Source organism: Triticum urartu, chromosome 1A (assembly GCF_056163025.1).
Source record: "Triticum urartu cultivar PI428250 chromosome 1A, HENAU_Tu73, whole genome shotgun sequence".
NCBI lineage: Eukaryota > Viridiplantae > Streptophyta > Magnoliopsida > Poales > Poaceae > Triticum > Triticum urartu.
The window spans coordinates 477,979,693-477,993,660 of NC_141873.1; the positions used below are offsets into that span (position 1 = coordinate 477,979,693).

General features: G+C 41.1%; 1 pseudogene; it reads right to left on the bottom strand.

Moving 5' to 3' along the window:
• Positions 1-3,831: 3,831 nt before the first annotated feature.
• Positions 3,832-13,968, bottom strand: part of LOC125526422 (uncharacterized) — a 121,472-nt pseudogene continuing 111,335 nt past the window's right edge.

Sequence of the window (13,968 nt, forward strand, 5' to 3'; positions counted from 1 at the left end):
GTAGTCAAGTTCGATTCAACTAAAGTTGGAGAAACAGACACCCACCAGCCACCATTATGCAAAACAAGTTGCATGTCTGTCGGTGGAACCGGTCTCATGAACGTGGTAATGTAAGGTTGGTCCGGACCGCTTCATCCAACAATACCGCTGAATCAAAATAAGACGTTGGTGGTAAGCAATATGACTATCATCGCCCACAACTCTTTGTTTTCTACTCGTGCATATCATCTACGCATAGACCTGGCTCGGATGCCATTGTTAGGGAACGTAGCATGAAATTTCAAAAAAATTCCTATGGTCACGCAAGATCTATCTGGGAGATGCATAACAACGAGAGGGGAGAGTGTGTCCACGCACCCTCATAGACCGAAAGTGGAAGCGTTAGCTTAAGGCGGTTGATGTAGTCGAACGTCTTCTCGATCCAACCGATCAAGCACCGAACGAACGACGCCTCCGAGTTCTGCACACATTCAGCTCGATGATGTCCGTCGAACTCTTGATCTAGCAAAGTGTCAAGGGAGAGTTCCGTCAGCACGGCGGCGTGGTGACGGTGATGGTGAAGTGATCCGCGTAGGGCTTCATCTAAGCACTACGTGAATATGACCGGAGGCGTAAACTATGGAGGGGGGCGTCTCACACGGTTTGGAACAATTGATGTGTGTTAAAGGCACCCCACCCCCGTATATAAAGGAGGAAGAGGGGAGGAGGTCGGCCCTAGGCGCGCCCCAAGTAGGGGAGTCCTACTTGGGCTCCTAGTAGGATTCACCCCCCCCCCTTTCCTTTTACCGGAAGGGGAAAGGGGGAAGGAGAGAGAGGAGGAAAAGGAAAGGGGGGCGCCGCCCCTCCCCTAGTCCAATTTGGACTCCTCCCTTGGGGGGCACCCCTTGTGGGCTGGCTTGCCTCCCTCCTATGGCCCATATCTTCTCCCCCCCCCAGGGGGGGGGGGGGTTCCGGTAACCCCCCAGATAATCCGATATGTACCTGATACATTCCGAAACACTTCCGGTGTTCGAATACTATCATCCAATATATAAATCTTTACCTCTCGACCATTTCAAGACTCCTCGTCATCTCCGTGATCTCAGCCGGGACTCCAAACAATATTCAGTCACCAAATCACATAACTCATATAATACAAAGCGTCATCGAACGTTAAGCGTGCGGACCCTATGGGTTTGAGAACTATGTAGACATGACCAAGACACCTCTCTAGTCAATAACCAATAGCGGAACCTGGATGCTCATATTGGTTCCTACATATTCTACGAAGATCTTTATCGGTCAAACCGTAATGACAACACACGTCATTCCCTTTGTCATCGCTATGTTACTTGCCCGAGATTCGATCGTCGGTATCTTAATACCTAGTTCAATCTCGTTACTGATAAGTCTCTTACTCGTTCCGTAATGCATCATCCGGCAACTAACTCGTCAGTCACATTGCTTTCAAGGCTTATCATGATGTGCATTACCGAGAGGGCCCAGAGACACCTCTCTGATACTTGGAGTGACAAATCCTAATCTTGATCTATGCCAACCCAACAAACACCTTCATAGATACCTGTAGAGAATCTTTATAATCACCCAGTTACGTTGTGAAGTTTTATAGCACACAAGGTATTCCTCGGTATTCGGGAGTTGCATAATCTCATAGTCAAAGGAATATGTATAAGTCATGAAGAAAGCAATAGTAATAAAACTTAACGATCATTATGCTAAGCTAACAGATGGGTCTTGTCCATCACATCATTCTCCTAATGATGTGATCCCGTTCATCAAATGACAACACATGTCTATGGTTAGGAAACTTAACCATCTTTGATTAACGAGCTAGTCTAGTAGAGGCATACTAGGGACACTGTGTTTTGTCTATGTATTCACACATGTATCAAGTTTCCGGTTAATACAATTCTAGCATGAATAATAAGCATTTATCATGATATAAGGAAATATAAATAACAACTTTATTATTGCCTCTAGCGCATATTTCCTTCAGATGGGAGCTTCACGAGCCCCTTTCGGGCTCAGCCAGGACTAGAGGGCCTGGTGTGCTCCTATTGCTGCGTCCGATCGGTGACCGCCGAGGGCGGTGGAGGTTGTCCCCTCCCGCATGGCTGCTGACGCTGTCGCTCCTCATTCCCGGCTGCTCCCTCTCAGCTTCGTCGGTCTCGCTTCGTTGACCATAGTGCAGCGGCAGTGATGATGACAAGACCGCGGTGGCGCATGCTGGTGGGCGACATGATTGATGGAGCGCGTTGGACCATTCAGGGATGTGGGTGTTTGGCGGATGGGAGAACTCCCCGTTGGCTTGCTGGCACCGATGCGGTGACGCCCTTGGGCACAGCCGTTCCTTCCCAAAGGGCGTCGGGTATTCCCCTTCCCCACGCCTTCTGCATACCGGGGGAAACCCTAGGATTTTTTTCGAGCAGCAACATCGTCGTCGTGTTCCTTCCTGAAGGTGTTGCTTGGTATGCGGAGGTTCAAGGTGCTAGGAGTGAGGCGGTAACTCTCCAGTGGGCGCAGCGATTGCGGGTCATCATCGTTTTCATTGATCCGATGTTGCTGACATTATTTTCTCTCTTCTTTCTCTTTTGTTTCTTCTGGGCATGCTTGTGTTGTTTGCCCCAGCATTGTACTCATTGTTGTATCGAGTGGTTGCTATATCTATATAGTGGGGTGAAAGCCTATTTCGGGATGCGTTGCTGCATTAGGAGAAAAGAGGAGGAGAAGAGAAGGAGTAGACCAAGGCGATCTGGGATGCCGATATCAACCAATCAGAACACAATATTTCGACCACGCATGATTGACCGAAGTACAAGTGGCCCGGGTACCCGCTACTGTTATTTCTTTTGTTATTTTCACTATTATTTACTAAATTACTGGGGCTCTACACCTTGCACCCCCCGTGTAAAATGCCGGCAAGAAAAGGGCTTTGTCCCATACACCAGTTGCTTTTTTATTCTAATAAAATCAAATGAAGCACAGAAATCCCAAGAGTTTGGCATTGTGTCATGATATGTCTACTAAAGGCTTCGGTAAAATTTTGAGAATGCTTCACAAATGTTGTAACATGGACTGCTTACAAACCAGACCATCTTCGAGGAAGAAATTAGGTTTTGAGACGAAACAAGGTAGGTTTGGATGTGAAACGACTCCTACTTCTTCGGTTGGCCTTTAATTTTTTCACACAATTATATGTATCATGTCAAAATTTGAAATTTCACGAGTTTGCTTGTTGAACTTAAAATAGTAAATGCATATATAGGCCTTTAATGAATATAATTCAAATTTGAATGGCAGGTACATGAAATAATTGCCATGGTGTGAGATGGGGATGAGTGTGGATCTAGGCAGCAAATCTCACGTGAGAAGGCTGGATGTGCATCGGCTGAGCCTGGATCTAGGTAGTGGTTGTAGATGGAAAGATCCCCCCCCCCCCCCCCACCTATTTTTTTTTTGATTTTTTTTGCTGTGTGCAAAATCCCCCTAATAATGGGGAGAGAAGATGATTACTGGGAGCTCCATTCCTGATATTTTAGGGGATAGGTCGGTGTAACGCCGAAGGCTGTTTTTTTTTGCAGTCAAGTGATTTTTTGGATGGTTTAGAGATGCTCTTACTACACCCAGACCGTGAGATAAGAGAGATGAAAGGCAATATAAATCAAAGAACATCAACTAGATATTTATGCATGCAAGCATGACAGAATTACTTGATTCCCATCAGATTACTTGATATCCCAACAGACTACTTGGTTCAGGAATTCAACAGATTACTTAGTTCAGGAATTGAAAGTCTTTAAGCAAAAGGCGAGACACTCAACGACAGGCAGCTCAAAAGGTGAAAAGCTCAATGAAAACCCGACTAGAGACCAGATCCAGAACTCCTCCCTGCAACACTCGGACAGTTGCCCTACCTTGGGGCTGCGAGACATCTTTCATGGCATCATGAGCTTTCCTGCGTATTGCAACTAGTAACACTTTTGGAGCAAATGCACAATAAAAATGTGGACAAGAAAAGGCCAGGCATATTTCTTTTGATAAAAACAACAAAAAAAAGAGCAATAATCTAAGGTCATATACAGGAACTGAAAATAGACAGAGCTTAATTAACACATCCCCAATTTCTTAAGGTAAAGACAGGTTGTTATCTACGGCATAGTTAAGTGACCAATACAGTAAAACCTAAAAAAAATGAATAACACTATATATAAGTCTGTAACTAACGATAAGATGGGCTGAAACATGGAGTTCAGTACACGTCTAGTTAACCACCAATAACGAAAGGACATCTTAAAAATTCATAATGTAACCAATGAAGGTTCTGCCCAAACGAAAAAAAACAGTTAGGCAGATGGGATACCGTAATGCGTCCTCCATCTCAGTGTTGGCCGGGTCCAACTTGAGTCCATCCGAGAAATGTTCGCGTGCACCCTTGTAATCCTGATGGTAAACCACTAGTCAATGGTCAAAAAGATTTAGCAGACAAACTGACAAAGAAGGAAAAACATCCGTCAGTATCTTCTATGTAACCTTGAGCAACATCAGAGCTGCACCCTGCCGGTAACAGGCTTTTGGCCAGTCAGGCCGCAATTTTCTGCATTTGTTAGCATCCAACAAAGCCTTGTCCCCCTCGCCCATGCGAAGCCGACAAAGGCTCCTGTTTGAGTACAATGTTGCATTGTTGGGATCAAACCTTATTGCCTACAGCCAACAACTCAAATCAATAGTGACCATAAAATAAATAAATAAATAAACTGTTCAGAATTTGTGAACAACGAGGTAGCAAATCAGCATGCACATGGCTGGAAAGAGATCTGAAATAGTATAGATGATTACTTGACTAAAGCAAGAATGAGCAACAATGAAAACAAGGCACTCAACATACAGTTACCACCATGCCCAACATGAATAAAAAAGGTACTTATATTTATAATTCCACGTGTCTTCCTACAAATGAATATCATGATGCTTTTTATCTCTTCACCCATTCCTTATACACGATGTCTTGACTCTTGACCAGTGCAGATAGCAGTAACTCATAAACAACAGTTTTATACGAGTATATGGCAATTGAGTTGTAAACAAAACACTGAATTTATGCTCAAACAAATTCAGCATCATTAGATTAGCACACTATGATAATCTTCCCTTGTCATGTTTATGACTTGGGAAGCACATTATTGTCTCAATTCTCCCTATGATTTGTAACAAAATCAGCACTGTCTAATAGCTGCCGACCCTACGGATATGGACCTTGCCACACTAGATTCAAAATCATTGAAAACAACTACCTAGTTCAGTCTTCAGTGTGAAAATTTGGGTAGTTAGATAAGTTTTTCCAAAAGAATATTTATGATCAAAAGTAAATCCAGGAACCATGTCTGCTTAAGGCATAGAGCTTGAAAAAAGAGGTACACAATCAATTATGATATTGGACAAGATGAAATATGGGAAAGGACAAATATAAGATGAAATATGGGAAAGTATATGTTGCTTTAATATACCACAGTGTAGGATTTTGCTGCACTAAGATAATCCTCCTGCTTGAAACTACAGTCTGCAAGTTTCTTAAAGCCTTCCGCTTTAACTTTCCTTTTAGACTCAGGCTCATCCTGAATCATCAAGATATTGAAATTTATGAAGAGTTCAGATGCACAAGAATAGATAGATTTTAACGAACATATTTAAAATTGTGACGTAAAGGTATGGAAATATGGATCTCGTTTATACAAAAATCTTTTTGCTAACATATACAGATAACCATACCAGTTTCCACCCTTACCCACCAGGAAAGTCACATTTTCATCGGTAATAACTGGCAAGATGGTACTGATTTCTAAACTTCAAACTTATACTACATAACATAGATAAAATTTCCTTGTATATTCTTGCGCAAAATGGTATTAAATCTTGAATTGATATTACTTAACAGTTATTTAATTCAAGTAACACGAAATTGTCTTGCATTTGAGACATATTGTTCTGAAAATACTTGGAAAGGCAACTTTGATAATAAATGGCAACTTCTCTTTTCTGTCTTGTCTGGTAGCAAGAACAGAATACTCATTGCCGAGCCCTTGTAATTAATATTGACGCATTCCCGAGCCATTGTCTCTAGAAATACTGGAGTAGGTATTTTGACCTATAATCGTTTGTACCAAATCATTAGCCAACAACTTGCTCGTTCAGAATTTTGACCTATAATCGTTGCTTGGAACAGTGGTGTGGCTGTGCCTAAGTAGCTCAACATCTCTGCCTAACACCACATTTGCCAGGCTAGATGGCTTAGTAAACATGCAGTTTGTTGCCAAATTGCCGTGGCAAGGTTGATCACCCCCAGCAAGTTTTAGAACCCTGCTTTGTGGTCGGCTGGTTGTCCTACAATGGTCACAGCACAAGGAGCGAATGGAGGTTGGCACCAAGAGGCTGGAGTGGCTAACCAGTTCCTTAAACAAACACTACATCCCTTAGAAAAAACACGTATTGTTTGCTCTTTCCGCTTTTTGGTTTTCGTGATGTTGTTGGTGTCGCCCACTTTCAGATGAGGCCAATATCTACCTACTTTATAATAAAAATTGTAATAAGTTAAGATATACGCATATGCATCTATGATGCAGAGGCAAGGGGTAATAAAAGCTTCCATTATACTAAAAAAAGTTGAGAGAAGAGCGTTTTCTGTTCTCCCTAGAATTCCTAAAGTTTATGTGAGGATTGCAACTTGCTAGGGTTCTAAAAAACATTGCGTGTGTACACCATGTCGCAGGGCTTACTAGAACTCTAGAAAAACAGAACTCAACCAGCATTTAATGTCAAAGAGGTAAATCTTACTTCATCAGGAACAAAACGGTTGGCAGGAACATCCTCCATAATGTAATTGACGAAGTCACTTGAAACAAGTTCTTCAGAATGGATATTTTCCATAGCATAGGTTAAAGCTCCCATGCGATCAGCACCAGCCTATCACAGAAACAGATGTTAAATGTATGTCCTTAAGATAACCTGGGTAAGTCAGTAATAAAGATTTACAGGGTAGCATTTCAAATTTCTCCACTTTCAGGTATAAATAGCAACCATAGTGTTACCAGTTCAGCACTAATTTTCAACTAGTTCATCTGGTTGAGTTCACTGTCATCATACTTGTGGTAACCACGTTGACCACAAATTCAAAAAATAAATGGTTAATAAAGTGTCTACTTCAAGTGGAACAAATTGTCATTGTGCACAAAACAAAGGCCAGCATAGGACGTAACTCAAAAAAAAGGCCAGCATAGGATGTTGAAAGTTCTCATCTTCAGTGAGAATTTTTTTTGTCATTACATAGAAACTGGACTCATCAAAATTGAAGAACTTGACAAGGCTAAGACGAAGGTACAATACCTCAATCAGGAGAACCATACAGTTCCTTGAGGCGGCATCTATAGCTGCAATTAGAGGTGTCACTAGTAGAAAAAGGGTCAAATATGAAGCACATTAGTGCCGGTTTGAATTTGAGGCGGCACTAATGTGTCCATTAGTGCCGGTTCCAACGGCTAGGCGGGCGGACATCATTAGTACCGGTTCATGGGCAACTTTTAGTATCGGTTCATGCCACGAACCGGTACTAATGAGGCTGTGTCAGGCTGTGGTCAGGCTGGGGCCCCACGAAGACCTTTAGTACCGGTTCATGGCATGAACCGGTACTAGAGTTTCTTAGTAAGCTGATTTTTAGTCCCACCTCACCAAGAAAGAGGCAGTATGAGCGGTTTATAAGCCGTGAGTGCAGAGACGATGAAGGAGAGGCGCAATACTCACCTGCACATTGCTTAGCTTCAAGTCTTTCGGAATAGCATAGATTGCACGGAGCTATGTGCAGTGCAGCCTACACTATTCCGAAAGGCTTGAAACTAATTAACCAGCATTGCACCTCTTTTTTATTTTTAATAACTTATTTGAACTCCGGACTTTTTGTGTTCAGTATGCAGCATTCAAAGCGACGTCATCAATTTCCAACATGTTCTGACATCATTTGCTGTTTTCCAATCATTTACCGATTTGTTAGAGAGCTAAATGACCGTGAAATTGAAAATCACTACAAAATGAACTCTGAAAATGTTGAAAGTTGGCATGGTATCATTATTTCACCCGCATAGCATGTGCGAAAGAGTAGAGAGGGTCACGGCAAAAACTGGACGCACTTCGTGTACAAACTGGACAATGTCTTCCGGAGTATCAGGGTTTCAGACAAGAACTCATCTGTTACACGGGCACTTCAATGTATTTTAAACTTATTTGAACTCCAGAAATTTTTTGCATTCAGTATGCAGCATCCAAAGCGACGTCATCAATTTCCAACACGTTCTGACATCATTTGCTGTTTTTTAGTCATTTACCGATTTGTTCAGAGAGCTAAACGACCGTGAAATTGAAAATCACTATAAAATGAACTATGAAAATGTTGAAACTTGCCATGGTATCATCATTTTACCCACATAGCATGTGCGAAAGAGTAGAAAGGGTCACGGCAAAAACTGGACGCACTTCGTGTACAAACTGAACTATGTCTTTCGGAGTATCAGGGTTTCGGACGAGAACTCATCTGTTACATGGGCACTTCAATGTTTTTTAAACTTATTTGAAATCCCAACTTCTTTTGCGTTCAGTACGCGGCATTCAAAGCGGCGTCATCAATTTGCAACACGTTCTGACATCATTTGTTGTTTTTCAATCATTTACCGAATTATTTAGAAAGCTAAATGACCGTGAAATTGAAAATCATTACAAAATGAACTATGAAAATATTGAAACTTTCCATGGTATCATCATTTCACTCGCATAGCATGTGCGAAAGAGTAGAGAGGGTCACGGCAAAAATTGGACGCACTTCGTGTACAAACTGGACAATGTCTTTCGGAGTATCAGGATTTCGGACGAAAACTCATCTGTTACACGGGAACTTCAATGTTTTTTAAACTTATTTGAAATCCCGACTTCTTTTGCGTTCAGTATGCAGCATTCAAACGGCGTCATCAATTTCCAACACGTTCTGACATCATTTGCTATTTTTCAGTCATTTACCGAATTGTTTAGATAGCTAAATGACCGTGAAATTGAAAATCACTACAAAATGAACTCTGAAAATGTTGAAACTTGCCATGGTATTATCATTTCACCCGCATCGCATGTGCGAAAGAGTAGAGAGGGTCACTGCAAAAACTGGACGCACTTCGTGTACAAACCGGACAATGTCTTTCGGAGTATCAGAGTTTTGGACAAGAACTCATCTGTTACACGGGCACTTCAATGTTGTTTATACTTATTTAAAATCCCGACTTCTTTTGCGTTCAGTACGCAGCATTCAAAGCGGCGTTATCAATTTCCAACACGTTCTGACATCATTTGCTGTTTTTCAGTCATTTACCGAATTGTTTAGAGAGCTAAATGACCGTGAAATTGAAAATCACTACAAAATGAACTCTGAAAATGTTGAAACTTACCATGGTATCATCATTTCACCTGCATAGCATGTGCGAAAGAGTAGAGAGGGTCACGGCCAAAACTGGACGCACTTCGTGTACAAACTTGACAATGTCTTTCGGAGTATCAGGGTTTCGGACGAGAACTTATCTGAGTACACGGACACTTCAATGTTTTTATACTTATTTGAAATCCCGACTTCTTTTGTGTTCATTATGCAACATTCAAAGCGACATTATCAATTTCCAACACGTTCTGACATCATTTGCTGTTTTTCAGTCATTTACCGAATTGTTTAGAGAGCTAAATGATCGTGAAATTGAAAATCACTACAAAATGAACTCTGAAAATGTTGAAACTTGCCATGGTATCATCATTTCACCTACATAGCATGTGTGAAAGAGTAGAGAGGGTCACAAAGAAACTAAATACAGAAAAAAATTACTCAGAAATAAATAGAAGAAAATAAATAAAGCAAAAAAGAAAAAAAACTATATAAAAATTACTCAAAAATAAATAGAAGAAAATAAATAATGCAGAAAAGAAAAAAACTATATAAAAATTACTCAAAAATAAATAGAAGAAAATAAATAATGCAAAAAAGAAAAAACTATAAAAAAATTGTTGGGGCGCTGTCCAGTGGGCCTACCAGACCTAGGGTGTGCAAATTCAGGCCCAGAAGGTCCGGCAGACTCACATGGCAGCGCGCCATAGTTAGGCCGAGAAGCCTTCTATATAGAGGAGTTCGAAGGAGCAGCCGCGGCTGGGTTTATAAACCAGTGCAGCTGCCCTTCGCTCGGCGAGGTGGGACTAAACATTGTGCACCGCGGGTGGCAGCGCAACACCTTTAGTACCGGTTCGTGGCTCCAACCGGTACTAATGGGGGGCCTTTAGTACCGGTTGGAGCCACAAACCGGTACTAAAGGGGTCCGCTTCCCGTCTCTTGACCTGGCCAAAATTGGCCTTTAGTACCGGTTGGAGCCACCAACCGGTACTAAAGGTCCCTCCTATATATATGGCACTTAGGAAAAATCCAGTTTTCATCCGCGCGCCACCCGTCTTCTATCCAACTAGCTTCATCGCCCGATATCATCGTCGCCGCCGCCGCGCCGTCGCCCATCGCGCGCCGCCCTCGTCGCCCGTCGTCGCCATCCCCGCCGCGCACCATACGTCGTCGTCGCCGCCCCCGCCGCTCGCCGTCGCCCCCGCCGCCCGTCGTCGCCGTCTCGCGCCGCCCCACCGCTCGCCGCCCCCGCCGCGCGCCGTACGTCGTCGCCGCCGCCCTCGCCGCTCGCCGTCGCCCCCGCCGCCCCCGTCGTTGCCGTATCGCCCCCGCCGCCGCCCTCGATCGTACACACACACACACAAGCACATACACGCACGCGCGCGCACACACACACATATTTTTTTACTTATTTTCTGTTTCTGTTTTTTAGATTAATGCATGTCAAATTGTTAATGTTTCACCTATATGTGAACATATGTTAGATATTAATGTCAAATATTAGATGAATTAGATATAAATTATATGTTAGATATATATTTAATTTAGTTATATGAGATTTGATTATCTAATTAACATTTACTATACAGAACTAGCTACCTTATTTTTAGTAAGAAAATTAATAAAACTAGTTTAGTTGAATTACTTGAATTAATTAGTTGAACTAGTTAGTTGAATTAGTTGAGCTACTTTATTTACATATATTTTTCGTAAGTGCTTAGTTGAATTAATTAGTTGAACTAGTTGAATTAACAGAACTAGTTGAATTAGTTGAATTAATAGAACTAATAAGTGTTTAATGTTTCACCTATGAACATAGGAATGTCGTCTGACGACGAATACGATTTCATTATGTGCGAATATTGCGAAGACCAGCGCGGCCTATGCGGCATAAATTTTCTAATTGATGATAGGCGCTTCAACATCAAGCTAGATGAGAACTTCGAAGTGGATACAATAAGTCAGAACGACAAGTCTTTTTTCATAATTAAACATGACTTATGCTTCATTTGCTTCAACTTTTAATTTTAATTTTTTCACTATTCTATTAGCGTATCCCCTGCTATGCAAGAATTTTTGTCTTGCATAAGATAGGTTTCAGTCCTAACAAAATTATGGAGGTAAAAAAAAGTTTACTTGAAGACCGAGCATGGTTATACCTTCAACGTCAAATTATACAATGCAGACACATACACCTATTTTGAATGCAAAACTTGGCAAGCACTATGCAAGGCTTATGTATTTGAGCCTGATATGGTTATCATCTTTCGATATTCGTCCGGAAGATGATATTGAAGGTAATAGAGACATCTGTGTCGATGTGCAGACGCCTCCAGTTCTACCATTATGTGAGTTTCTCAATCATATTTATGTCTTCGATATTGTTTATTCAAAAAGAGTTGACAAGTAATTTATATTGACAGCTTATTTCCAATCAAGCAAACATGTCCGGCGCTTGGTAGACAGGACCGTCCACTGTCCCGGGGCTGAACTAAACTGCGAGGAGACAAGTCATTATGTTTCATGGCTTGAGGATCTTGATGCTGTCAAGACAATTTTTTTCCTGCACTTAGAAATGTTAGTACTCAAAACGTGTGACCAATAGTGTTCGTACTGAACTACGGTCACATATATTTAGGAAAGATGGTAAGATTTCTACTATTTCTCCTGAGTGCATCTTTTGCATACATTATTTTTTAAGCTAAACTTCATTGCTAAGTATGTTACTATACGATGTTCTTCAACAGGGACTCCCGATGAATGTTGTGCCTGATTGGATCGAGACTAAAGGTACCATGAATATTGTTAGCTTACGGCTAAGATATCCTACAATGCACTTTAGTGCATTCAGGATTTCTAATAGCGAGGAATGCTTAATAGTAAAAGACTGGAGCAAAATTGTGAACAATCGCAGAGAAGTACTAGGGGCAGCAACCAGAAGCGCAACCCACGATTAGGAGACAGGTTTATCTGCATGCTCCAATATGATGAATCAGGAAAGCTATACATGTTCTATGTTATTTTACATAAAAGAGAGCAGCATGAGTGATTAGCTAGTTCATGCTCTTAGTACTTGTCCTCTCATGTCCGTATTCTTCGTCCTGAACTTAATCTCAAAGAGTGATTTGCTTTTGTGGTGTTATGAACGCTTATAATATCATTACCATGTTGAACTCGATGATATCTTTACTTCTAGTACAAGTGAATGTTTCTTTTTTAAGCTAGTGTTGGTGGTCATTATATAGCGGTAATGACTATATGATGATTAAGTAGTGGTAATGAGATGACTATTATATGATGATTTTTAGCTAGCTATGAAAACTGTTGTTGGTGATGATATATATGATGCAAGAATTTTTATATTAATATGATGATGATGATAATGAGTTATTATATCATTTATGAAAGAAACCGCATATTAGTTTCAACTAGATGGATTCTAGCTAAGTGATCAAGTATATGCCATATCCATATTACCTCGATCACTTAATTAGGTGATCAAGTATATATAATATGGATATGGCATATACTTGATGACTTAGCTAGGATCCACATGCATCCAGTCAAACTAATCTGCGGTACTTTCACCTAATGATTTAACAACTCATTATAATGTAAAACAATCACTAAATTAAATTGAAAACATAAAATTAAAGTAAAAATAAAAATAAAACCAAAACACACCCAAACATTTAGTACCGGTTGGTGTTACCAACCGGTACTAATGTCCTACGCGCCCCCGGAGCTGCCTCGTGCCACGTGGTTGCCCTTTAGCACCGGTTCGTGCTGAACCGGTACTAAGGGGGGGGGGCTTTAGTGCCCACACTTTAGTGCCGGTTACCGAACCGGCACTAAAGGGCCTTACGAACCGGTGCTATTGCCCGGTTCTGCACTAGTGTGTCTTGCCATTTACCAATTTGTTGCACTGGTAAGAAACAAGATATCAGCTTCTATAGTTAAAATGATAATAAAGTGATAACGGCAAAATGTATACATAGAGATCACTAGAATCAAACATGTTTCAAGGCATTATAAAATACATGAGCACAGCTTACTGGTCCAAGAAATTTCATGGCTTACTAGCATCTGATTAAACCTTGATATTTTAGGTGGATAGACAAAGTTATATTGTACCAAATATGTAAAAAGGCAATTGCATCAGCAAAGTTTATTTTTAATGTATCGACACTGAAGGGACCAATGGTGACAACAACATTAGTAGAACATTGCATGCATTGACAACAGAACTATTACTAATGCAAGGAAACATATTTAACAGTATAGTAAGGTAAATTTGTTTTCCTGAGCGCTGCAACAACACGATCTTAAGAGCTAGGCAAGGTGTTTATTTAAAAATAAGCTAACAAAGGACCTCAACACTTGTTATGATGGCATGATCTGAACCAGGAGAAGAAGAAAAATATAACCAAGATGTCAAGAGTTAGCTGTTCAAGAGTTATGATGGCATGATTTTAACAATGTGGAAGATTTGGTTGCTTCCCAATGTCAGC